The sequence below is a fragment of the Mchenga conophoros genome, linkage group LG23 (assembly GCF_057382185.1).
Source record: "Mchenga conophoros isolate Kocher_MC1m ecotype Shallow Benthic linkage group LG23, M_conophoros_male_GT1.1, whole genome shotgun sequence".
Classification (NCBI taxonomy): domain Eukaryota; kingdom Metazoa; phylum Chordata; class Actinopteri; order Cichliformes; family Cichlidae; genus Mchenga; species Mchenga conophoros.
The window spans coordinates 13,627,470-13,638,505 of NC_140547.1; the positions used below are offsets into that span (position 1 = coordinate 13,627,470).

At 41.2% G+C, this 11,036-nt stretch overlaps 1 protein-coding gene across 1 annotated transcript in view; it reads right to left on the reverse strand.

Annotated features, from left to right (window-relative positions):
* Positions 1 to 10,303, reverse strand: part of lpp (LIM domain containing preferred translocation partner in lipoma) — a 182,406-nt gene extending 172,103 nt beyond the window's left edge. The window contains exons 1-2 of the mRNA XM_085264092.1: positions 10,109 to 10,303; positions 1,758 to 1,829 (exon numbers count right to left, since the gene is read on the reverse strand). The gene's annotated coding sequence lies outside the window, so the exon portion shown is untranslated. The remainder of the gene's footprint in view (positions 1 to 1,757; positions 1,830 to 10,108) is intronic.
* Between the last annotated feature and the right edge of the window lie 733 nt (positions 10,304 to 11,036).

An 11,036-nucleotide genomic window follows, 5' to 3' on the forward strand; every position in this document is an offset into this window, starting at 1 on the left:
AACACTGAGCCCATCATTACAGCTTCATTGTGGGCATGCTGCTTTTATGGTAGAACATGAAGTTCAGACCCAGGACTAAGTCCCTACGTTTCTAGTGTGGAAATTAGTACACTTAACCTTCCAACCAAGCTCTACAGGGAGTGCATAATTATTAGGCAAATGATTATTTTGTCCACATCATCCTTTTCATGCATGTTGTCTTACTCCAAGCTGTATAGGCTCGAAAGCCTACTACCAATTAAGCATATTAGGTGATGTGCATCTCTGTAATGAGAAGGGGTGTGGTCTAATGACATCAACACCCTGTATCAGGTGTGCATAATTATTAGGCAACGTCCTTTCCTTTGGCAAAATGGGTCAAAAGAAGGATTTGACAGGCTCAGAAAAGTCAAAAATAGTGAGATATCTTGCAGAGGGATGCAGAAGTCTCAAAATTGCAAAGCTTCTGAAGCGTGATCATCGAACAATCAAGCGTTTCATTCAAAATAGTCAACAGGGTCGCAAGAAGCGTGTGGAAAAACCAAGGCGCAAAATAACTGCCCATGAACTGAGAAAAGTCAAGCGTGCAGCTGCCAAGATGCCACTTGCCACCAGTTTGGCCATATTTCAGAGCTGCAACATCACTGGAGTGCCCAAAAGCACAAGGTGTGCAATACTCAGAGACATGGCCAAGGTAAGAAAGGCTGAAAGACGACCACCACTGAACAAGACACACAAGCTGAAACGTCAAGACTGGGCCAAGAAATATCTCAAGAAGGTTTTATGGACTGATGAAATGAGAGTGAGTCTTGATGGGCCAGATGGATGGGCCCGTGGCTGGATTGGTAAAGGGCAGAGAGCTCCAGTCCGACTCAGACGCCAGCAAGGTGGAGGTGGAGTACTGGTTTGGGCTGGTATCATCAAAGATGAGCTTGTGGGGCCTTTTCGGGTTGAGGATGGAGTCAAGCTCAACTCCCAGTCCTACTGCCAGTTTCTGGAAGACACCTTCTTCAAGCAGTGGTACAGGAAGAAGTCTGCATCCTTCAAGAAAAACATGATTTTCATGCAGGACAATGCTCTATCACACGCGTCCAAGTACTCCACAGCGTGGCTGGCAAGAAAGGGTATAAAAGAAGAAAAACTAATGACATGGCCACCTTGTTCACCTGATCTGAACCCCATTGAGAACCTGTGGTCCATCATCAAATGTGAGATTTACAAGGAGGGAAAACAGTACACCTCTCTGAACAGTGTCTGGGAGGCTGTGGTTGCTGCTGCATGCAATGTTGATGGTGAACAGATCAAAACACTGACAGAATCCATGGATGGCAGGCTTTTGAGTGTCCTTGCAAAGAAAGGTGGCTATATTGGTCGCTGATTTGTTTTTGTTTTGTTTTTGAATGTCAGAAATGTGTATTTGTGAATGTGGAGATGTTATATTGGTTTCACTGGTAAAAATAAATAATTGAAATGGGTATATATTTGTTTTTTGTTAAGTTGCCTAATAATTATGCACAGTAATAGTCACCTGCACACACAGATATCCCCCTAAAATAGCTAAAACTAAAAACAAACTAAAAACTACTTCCAAAAACATTCAGCTTTGATATTAATGAGTTTTTTGGGTTCATTGAGAACATGGTTGTTGTTCAATAATAAAATTATTCCTCAAAAATACAACTTGCCTAATAATTCTGCACTCCCTGTAGAACCACGTGACAGAAAACACAGCAACATGTAAAAAGGTAAAACTCAGCAAAGCAAAAAAGCTCTCTTACTTTTTCTCCACTTTGACGTCGCTGTAGTGTTTCTGGAAGACGATGAAAGCCGTATGTTGAAGTCTGTTGACACTGAGAAATAATAAAAAAAAAAAATCCTCAGTGTTACTCAAATGGATTACACAACTTTAATTGTGCTATGCAGGACCCACACTGGCATGGTAAGTAGGTCCTGTCATCTCACACACATTTTTTTTTCCATGACTGTGTTGTTCATCAGCAGAAAGATGAACTTTGGGCAGGCTTCCTATAAATTGTGCATGAACCTAAGCGCTGGTTGTCCATTTAAATTTGAGTCTGTCAAACACCTGTCACCCCTCTGGGAGCAATACTTCATAGCAAAGATGTAGAGCGGGAACAACAATGCTGACAAGTGACACCGCAGAAAATATTTCACCACAGCACAACAATTATTTAGCAGAGAGAACTAACAGACTAAAATTTAATATAAATGCACTCCTGACAGGTGAAGGACCAATTTGTTTGCACTGGCCATCATGTGTTCAAGTCAAAGCATCTCATTACTTTGTAGGGATTAGGCGTCAAATTTAAGACACTACATACTCCAGCAGACAGGTTCAATGAGCTTGGCTGATCTGACTTCCATCTGATTGTACCAAACCATCAGATGGAAGTCTGATGGTTTCAAAAATGTTGAATGTCCAATTTATCCAGCCAAAATTGGAGCAAAACTTTAAAAAAAAAAAAAAAAAGGCTAAAACCTAATTCTGAATTGAAAGATAAAAGGGTGAAAAAATTGTGATAATATTTTAGTCCCTCCAAAACAGTCATACTGCAAGGCTCAAAATTAAAATCATCTTGCAACCAAAGACGGGCTGTGACACACATTTTTAAGCTTAAAAAAAAACAACTATTAACTAGCCAACAGGAATGAAGATTGTAATAATGGAATAATTAACACGGTAACTTATTTATATACTAATTCTTATTCATGGTAATTGTACATAGATTTTCTACTGCTTATCCAGGTTGAGGTCACATGGGCAAAAATATGTATGCTACAAACACATTTACAAGGGCTAATTTCTGTATTGCTGCATTTTACACTGGTTTTGGTCCATTTACCAGTGACTAATATGCATGTCAAACCAAGAAATTACGCAATCCATATCATGCTTTTTATCAGATGAGTTACTTAAACTATATTATCTACTGATAATGTCAGCTTGCTCGCTCTATAATTATGGGATCTGGTTGTGTAACTGTGAAAGAGTTACTGACAAACAAGATCTGCATGGTGCACTGGTGAGGCATCACAGACGAATTTGGAAAGTTAAAACAGCACAGAGATCTGATCCATCACATTTATCAAATCTTTTAAATCTGGAGGTCATACCATCGTATGCTAACTAAAAAGGTTTCTGTAGGTACTTTTAATATATAAAGTATTTGGCTTTTGATATGTATTTGTGTTTGTATGATATGTAAGTGCTCCAGGGCAAAGGTTTCCAGGGTTTTCTGAAGGTCTTCAACATTTTTTTGTTTTACTAATTTTCAGTCCAGTCCTCGTACCTGACCATTTTCAGATGAATGATTTTTGGTTGTTTGTTTATTAAGCTACTTAACATTGATCTATGAATCATTCAAGGATAAGAACGGCACCAAACTAAGGCTACGTTCACACTGCAGGCGAAAGCGCATCAAATCCGATTTTTTTGACCCTATGCGACCCATATCCGATCATGCTATGACAGTGTGAACGGCGCAAATCCGATATTTTCAAATCCGATCTGGGTCACTTTCGTATGTGGTACTGAATCCGATACATATCCGATGTTTTAGAAAGAGACTGCTGTTTGAACGGTCAAGTCGCATTAAATCCGCCTTTTACGTCACCGACACAAGACTGAAGCCAATTATCAGCGCCCGAGAAGACATCGCGAACGCTTCCTAGCCATCCAGTGTAGATGTCAGTGAAACTGTTGGGAAGACAACGTAAACATTTTATTTGTACTGTATAATCTGCAGATTCTGACAGAAATCTGCAGCTATCCTTTGAAGCACCGCTCCTCTCTTAAACAGCAATAAGGATCATTATTAGGTTATTTACATTATTATGTAAATAACAAAATAACTTAAAGCAAAAATTGGGAAACGTAAAGTCCGAAGTCTTTATATTAAGGGCCATCAGTCAAACAATACTGTTTGTTCTTGGTCTAAACAGAGCGCGTTGTGTGTGACATCTTCTTTTGCGCATGCGGGCCGCTTTGAGCGTTCACACTAGAGCGCGTTTGCTGTCGCATTTTATTTGTAGTGTGAACGAGGAGACAAAAAAATCGGATTTGATCAAAAAATCGGAATTGAGCATTAAGACCTGCAGTGTGAACGTAGCCTAAATGGATGGACTGCTGTTGGGTCTATACATAAAAGCAAAGAACCACTTTTAAATTGTATTTTTGGGGACTTTGTTACTGGAAGCCTGTGGCAAAAAAAAACACCATTTGCTCCTATTTCTTTTGCAGAATCCAGTCTTGCAGCTATCTATAAAACACGGTAGAGGCTCTGTCATGTTTTGGGGCTCCATTTCAGCCAGTGATGTTGTACTTGTCATAGAAAAGTAAAGTTTTGATCCACTATTTTCAAAGATTGGTAACAGCTTCATTCAAAACGCTCTGCCAATGCAATAAAATCACACCTGAATAGAAAAAACACACAATGGAACACTATCAGTCACGGACTGGCTTCCCTAGAGCCTGGACCTCAACATTATTGAAACAGTGTGGGAGGGAGAAACATCCATCTACGAAGCCTGGAGAACTATTCCTGAATACTACTTAAAGAAACAACAGGAAAGCTTTCCTGAAAGCTTTCAGGCTGTGTTGAAGAATAAAGGTGGTCACACCAAATACTGACTTTCAAGCTTGTTGGAACTGTAAAAACTCTGTTTTTGACCTATTTTCCTAGAAAAAGAAAAAGAAAAAACCCCAAAAAACTATCAATGGTGATTTTCCAAAGATGTCATTACATTAAACAGCAAACTGATGACTTGCGTCTCCATGAGATATAAAAATTCAACCTTTATGCTACTTTTTGTTTAAATGTTATGCTGAATGGACATTAGTTATATACCGTAGACTGCATTATTAGTAGTAGCATTGTCTGGGTTCAAGTGTGTATTTCTATCTGAAATCAACACTAATAAAATTCATCAAACAGATACCGCAAGTACTTACAAAATAAAAATCCCCCCGAAATGGTTTTAGCTTTGAAGGAGCCCTGCAGCTGTAGGGGACGACCCCGAATTATCCTACAGGATTCTTTTGGATTAAATAAGAGTCAGATAGGAGTATTGGGAAAACCAGCCCACTACATGTCACACCCCAAGCTGAGAAAACAGCAGAAGTCTTAAACAGGCACAGACATGTTATGCTATGCTGTGTAGGTTGCATCATGGGGCTGGTGGGGAACTGTGTTGTTATCGGTCCCAGGCGATCTTTGGTGTTCATTTAACATATTTGCATCAATTTTATCGTTTTTTGTGCAATAACAATAAACCCATTCGTCATCCTTTAAGGAAGTTTCATATCGACCCAAATTTAAATGATGAGTTTTGAGTTGATTAAGATCTGGATGCAGATTCAGAAATGTATGGAGTATGAAAAACTGGGAGATGGTGTCTTCAGCCACTCAAGAAAACATCACTGACCCATTCAGATCCAAATGTCCTTCAGGATCTAGGGATGGGAATCAGGAATCTAGTAGTTCAGTTCCTTGGAATTGTTAGTCTAGCTGCCTGTTGATGCTTAGTGGTTCCTGTTGCACTTGCACTACAATCCAATGATTTCAGTTCACAGGGCGTGGAGGAAATAGCAATGCCGTCTACAATGTTGATATGGACATAACTTTTTTTTACTGCACAAAAGGACAGGAGCGTGATAGTACAGTGGAACCCTGACTTACGAATACCCCATATTACGAAAAATTCAAGTTACGAAGGCACTGAACGGCAATATATTTCTGCCCGTGTTACGGCAAAATGCCCATGTAACGAAATCTGCGGGCTCTGATTGGCTGAGCCTACAATGCCTACAATGCCTTCCAAATCATGTGACAACCCCTTGGCTTCCGTACTTGAGTTTCGCTGTTCCACTTGAACGACTTATTGTTGTTCTAGTTAGCAATTAGCCTATAGCCTATCGTTCAGCATCGCCTCACTTAAAAGGTGCAATGGGTGCTTCAACTTACGAAAATTTTCGACTTACGAAAGACCCTCGGGAATGAATTAATTTCGTAAGTTGGGGTTCCACTGTAAAGTGGAAACTGAATAAAGGACGGGAACAGCTGCATTAAGCTGCTAACACAACTTCGGCTTTATGCACAGACACCATGCTAATACTTAGCTAGCCAGAGAACATACTAACGCTAGGCTAGCCAGACACCAATGCTAACACTAAGCTAGCCAAGAACCCAAAGTGAAAGCTGTCTTTGGACTGTGGAAGGAAGCCGGAGTACTGAGGAAGACCCACACAGACACACGGAGAACATCCAAACTGCACAGAGAAAGGCTCTGGCCTGATGGTGGATTCGAACCCAGGATCAGCTTGCCAAAGCTAACCGCCATTCATAACAACACTAATTGTAATTAACTATCTACAGCCTTAGAAGATCCTTGGTTTATCACAGCTTATAGAGGTAGTGTTTTCTAAAAGAGGTGCTGTGTGAGTATGAAAAACTGGTGCCGTTTCTTTCAGAGAAGGACATTCTCATTAAAATATGTCAAGAAACACAAACAGTGGAATAACTTGACTAAAACTACCAGGGGGGCCAAGGCTCAAAGGCAGCAGAGCCACTCATCTTTTAAGTTTAACATCATCAACGCTGTCAAACGAGTTCTTTTTAGCTAGAGATTTTAAAGACAGTTTCGTTTAATGTTGCCTGAGTAGAAAATGTGTCGGAGCGACGCAGATGTATTCAGTTTGATGACAGCTCTCCCAAGGGACCTTGGTGTTATTGATTTGAAATTCACATCCAAGTCAAAGTTTGAATTCAGTCTTTTAAAGAAGAAAGTGAGATTTATTTTTCATTCCAAGGCAGAACAATACCTACAGCCTGGACCAAGATTCTTGTTTCACTCACAAAGAGGAAGATGACGTCAGATCCATTTAGGTATAAAAGGGTTCAGTTTAGTCAACTTTCTGAGGAAATCTTGAAGCAAAATACGGAGGTATTGCCTCAGTACTGGTTACGTCAACAGACCAAACATTTTTAAACATATCTGCAAGGGAAAAGTCCATATCTCTGGCCACTATTTGCACAAGCACTCCTCTCTGGTTTACAGCCTGGCTTGTTGTACACTATATGGATGTGCATGACTTATTATCTGACAACTGAATGTTACTGCCCTGTCCAGTCACCGATACAAATATTAGTCGGGTAAACTAATTCTTCATATTTTATTGATGTACAACACCAGTTAACAACCGTTTTGGAGATGTTGCGTCACCTGTGACTATGCGAGTCTGAAACCCTTTCAAAAGGCTGTTAAACACACAATGTAAAAAGCAGAGACCCATACATTTACCATGAAACAATCTTACATACACTGCATCTGCATTTTAAAACCATCATCCTGTCAAACCATACAACAGCAGAATTATAGAGAAGTAGATGTGGGACTTGGCCTTTAAAGTTCCACTTTGTTGGTTTTTATGCACTGCAAAACTTCAATCTAGAAGGAATTTATGTGGGAATGCAAAGCAGATTTATTCATCCATTTTGTCCAGGTCATAACAGGAGTATATATCCCACCCAAAGATGATCACAAAACAGATATGCAGCTGGAATGACAGGCAACAGTTTTAACTGGTGCTGCAACAGAAGATTAGGAATACAGGACTATAGAGAGGCAATCACACATGATCATAAAATGCTTTCATTTATGCTTCTAAGAAGAAGAAATGATGCAGTATTTTTATTCATTATGATCGATGCTGGACTTTTAACCTGCCTAGTTTGTGTCTGTGCAGCAGAAATGAGCCTTCCCTGGAGGATGTCTGGGCTCTCCCTTAGAGAAAGGGTGAGGATCTCAGTCTCTCAGAAGTGGTTCGGAGCAGAGCTGATATTCCTCCACATCAAATGGAGTCAGTTGAAGTGGCTCAGACAACTGACTAAGTGCTTCCTGGACACCTCAGAGGTGAAATGTTTCAGATATCTTACAGGAAGGACACTCTGGAGCAGACCCAAGACAAACTGTGGAGATTATGTCTAAGTGTCAGTACCAGAGCCTACCACAGCCTAGAGGAGGTAGCTGCGAGATGGAGGTCTGGACATCTCTGCGTGGAGAGCTGCCTCTGTGACCCAGGACCCGGATATAAGCATTAGAAAACTGACCGATTGATACATTCAGTTCCAAACTGTAAAATAATTACACAAACGGCTAACAAACAGTCACTTGAGCTTCCCAGTCTCAATAAATATCTACACCAATGCCTGACTGTGTTGTTTACGAAAGACAAACTAATTGTCTCTTTGAGTTGATTCATTCTCTTCCAGTTGATGGGAAAAATGGCGGCAGAAGCTGGAAACACGTAGCAGACGACAGTGGTGGCCAAAAGGCCAATTGCAGTGAATGCAGGCTGCACTGATACATGTGTATGAAAGTGCATACAAGGTTGGACTTCATAAATGTCTGCAGTTACAATGTGTCACCACCATAAAACCATAAATCCAACATAATCCCCATGGCAGGCAGGCATAACATTGACTTTTGTACTATATTCCTTCATTTAAATAATGTAATAGATGAAAAAATGATGGATCATTGGGCCATGTCTTATCTCATAGTATCATCCCCCCCCAGTTAAGTGCTTCACTCTCAGACTGCAGGCTTACTGTGGGTCCTAGTATATTTAAAAGTAGAATGGGAGACAGACCTCTCATTTTCAGATCTCTCTTCTGTGGAACAGGCTTCCAGTTTGGATTTAGGACACAGAAACCTTCTCTACTTTAAAAGTTTCACTTTAAAACTTTCCTTTTTGGTGCAGCACGTAGTTAGGGCTAGATCGGGGGACTCTGAACCCTCCCTTAGTTACACTGCAATAAACCTGGCTTCTGGAAGTTTCCCATGATGCACTGAGTGTTTCTTTACCACTCTCTCGCCACTTCGCATTTAATCAGTTTAATCTCCAGCTCTCTGTCTTTTACCCTGTCCCCTTTGCCTTGTGTCCAGTCTTGTTATGACTGAGGTTTCTTCCTGTTAAAAGGGAGTTTTTCCTTCCCACTGCTGCCAAGTGCTTACTTACAGAGGGTTCTCTCTCTATCAATGCAGAGTCTTTACCTTACATTACTGAGCACCTAGTGGCAGCTGTTGTTGTGATTTGGTACTATAGAAATAAAACTGAACTGAACTGACAGTGGTGTATGGTTTAATGATAAAAACTTTATTTTCTTTCTTGTTATTTTTTCCCTCGAGTGGCCCCCAACTGAGCTCAAAGTGCCCACTAGATGATCCAACTAGGATGGGTGATAGTGGGATGCATAGACGTTATAAGGTGGTGACGCTTATGCTAAAGTGGAAGAAAAATGTGTCCACGCTCAAAAGTACCGTCACCTGACAGTACAGTCAAAATTGTCACTGACGTCATCAGCGACAACATAAAGGCTTCTTTCCAAAGTGGAGAACACAGATTCGCATTGATAGTTGTTGTTGTTGGGTTTGTTTTTTTGTTTTTTTATTGTTTCGCCTTTAAAAAGTTTGACTCCCCTGCTGTGAAGGATACTTCTGTAGCAATAACGCCAACAAAGCACAGATGTGTTACTTTGTGACACACGCGGCTATGAAAAGTACTCGAACAACGTGGCGAATTCGAGGCAAACGAGTCCAACAAGCAGCAACAGTGACGATACAAATAACTATTTTTTAGTAAACGGAAGTTTCTGGGCGCTCTAAAGTAAAAAGCAGCGACATGTTTCCCTTCTGATGGAGGGCTCTGTGGGGGCTCTGGTGTCTTCCGCATTGCTCTGCAGTAAACCACTGTGCTAAATCTAGGAGCCCCGCAGAGACGCCCCGAGTCTCGTTTAGCCAAATGAGCCGCTTCACAGTGTTTGAACGTGTTTTCTGTGCATGACTGAGTCCAGCTCGGCACTAGCTAGCGACAAGTTAGCTCTGTTAGTTTCCCCGTGTCACAGTCCTACCGGCCCGGGCTCTGGTACAGAGTCCACGCCCTCACTGTGAACCCGTCCGAGCTGCAGTAAAATCCACATTACATCCCAACAAGGCCGAACAAAGTGAGCACGAACTGCTCCAGAGCCGGGTTCTTAACAGCAACACGTCAAACTCCACCGGAAACCGCCCGTATGTTTGAAAAGGTGCGACGTATAGTTTCACTTACCTCGCTTTCTAGGAAACCTAACACAGGGGCTGAAATCCCACCAAAAACAGTGAAAACTACTTGATCCAAATTCTGGGAGAGTTGTAGGCAGTGACGTCACGCTGAAATTCCAGCTCGTCTGAGTCAGTTCAGAGGTTTGCCCATGTAAGGCAGCAGGCCAAAACAGCACGGCCCTCAGTGCGCACACATCTCCGGTCTGTGCGCACAGCTGCACGCTGCAGTCAGGCAAAGGTCCACGCTGGAGGCTTTCTCCTCAAATAAAATGTCATCCTAATAAATACTGAAAAATTGAACGTACCGATACTTAGAACCCTTAAAATGTAAATGAAAGAAGAGTGTGCAGTGATTTGGTGTCAAACATGTGGCCTGGGGGCCAGAAGTGGCCCTCCAAATAAGGGTCCGGTTTAACTTGTGGTATTTGTTTGCATATTTCACTCTCTTTATTCGAGGTGTTGTTGTCATATTGCAGAAACAACAACCTCTGCCTGTTAGTATCTGACATCACCAAAAACAAATAAATACAAAATGTTTAAAAAATAACACAAAACTTTGTCAAGCTCATCTTCAGCCGACAATACAAAATATGGGACAGCCTAGATTCTATCCCAGGTTTTCTCACGGGCTGTATCACTACAAAAGAAACATGGGGGCCAGAACCAGCACTCCAAATGCTTTCCAGTCCAGCCCACTGGATGCCTTTGCAAAGTGTGAGATGATTACTTAACCTGTCACAGGTAATCACATAAGTTAGACATTAGATGTGACAGGAGGTACAAGCCAGAGGTCCAAACAATAAGTTTGGAAGTTTGGAAGACCTGTGATCTTCTGGGTCATTATTATAGAAGCACTGGGATTTTAAGAAGACATAGCATTAGCTAAAGTTACCTTTTTATATTTTCTCTCCTCCCTTTGATGTTTTTTGATACTT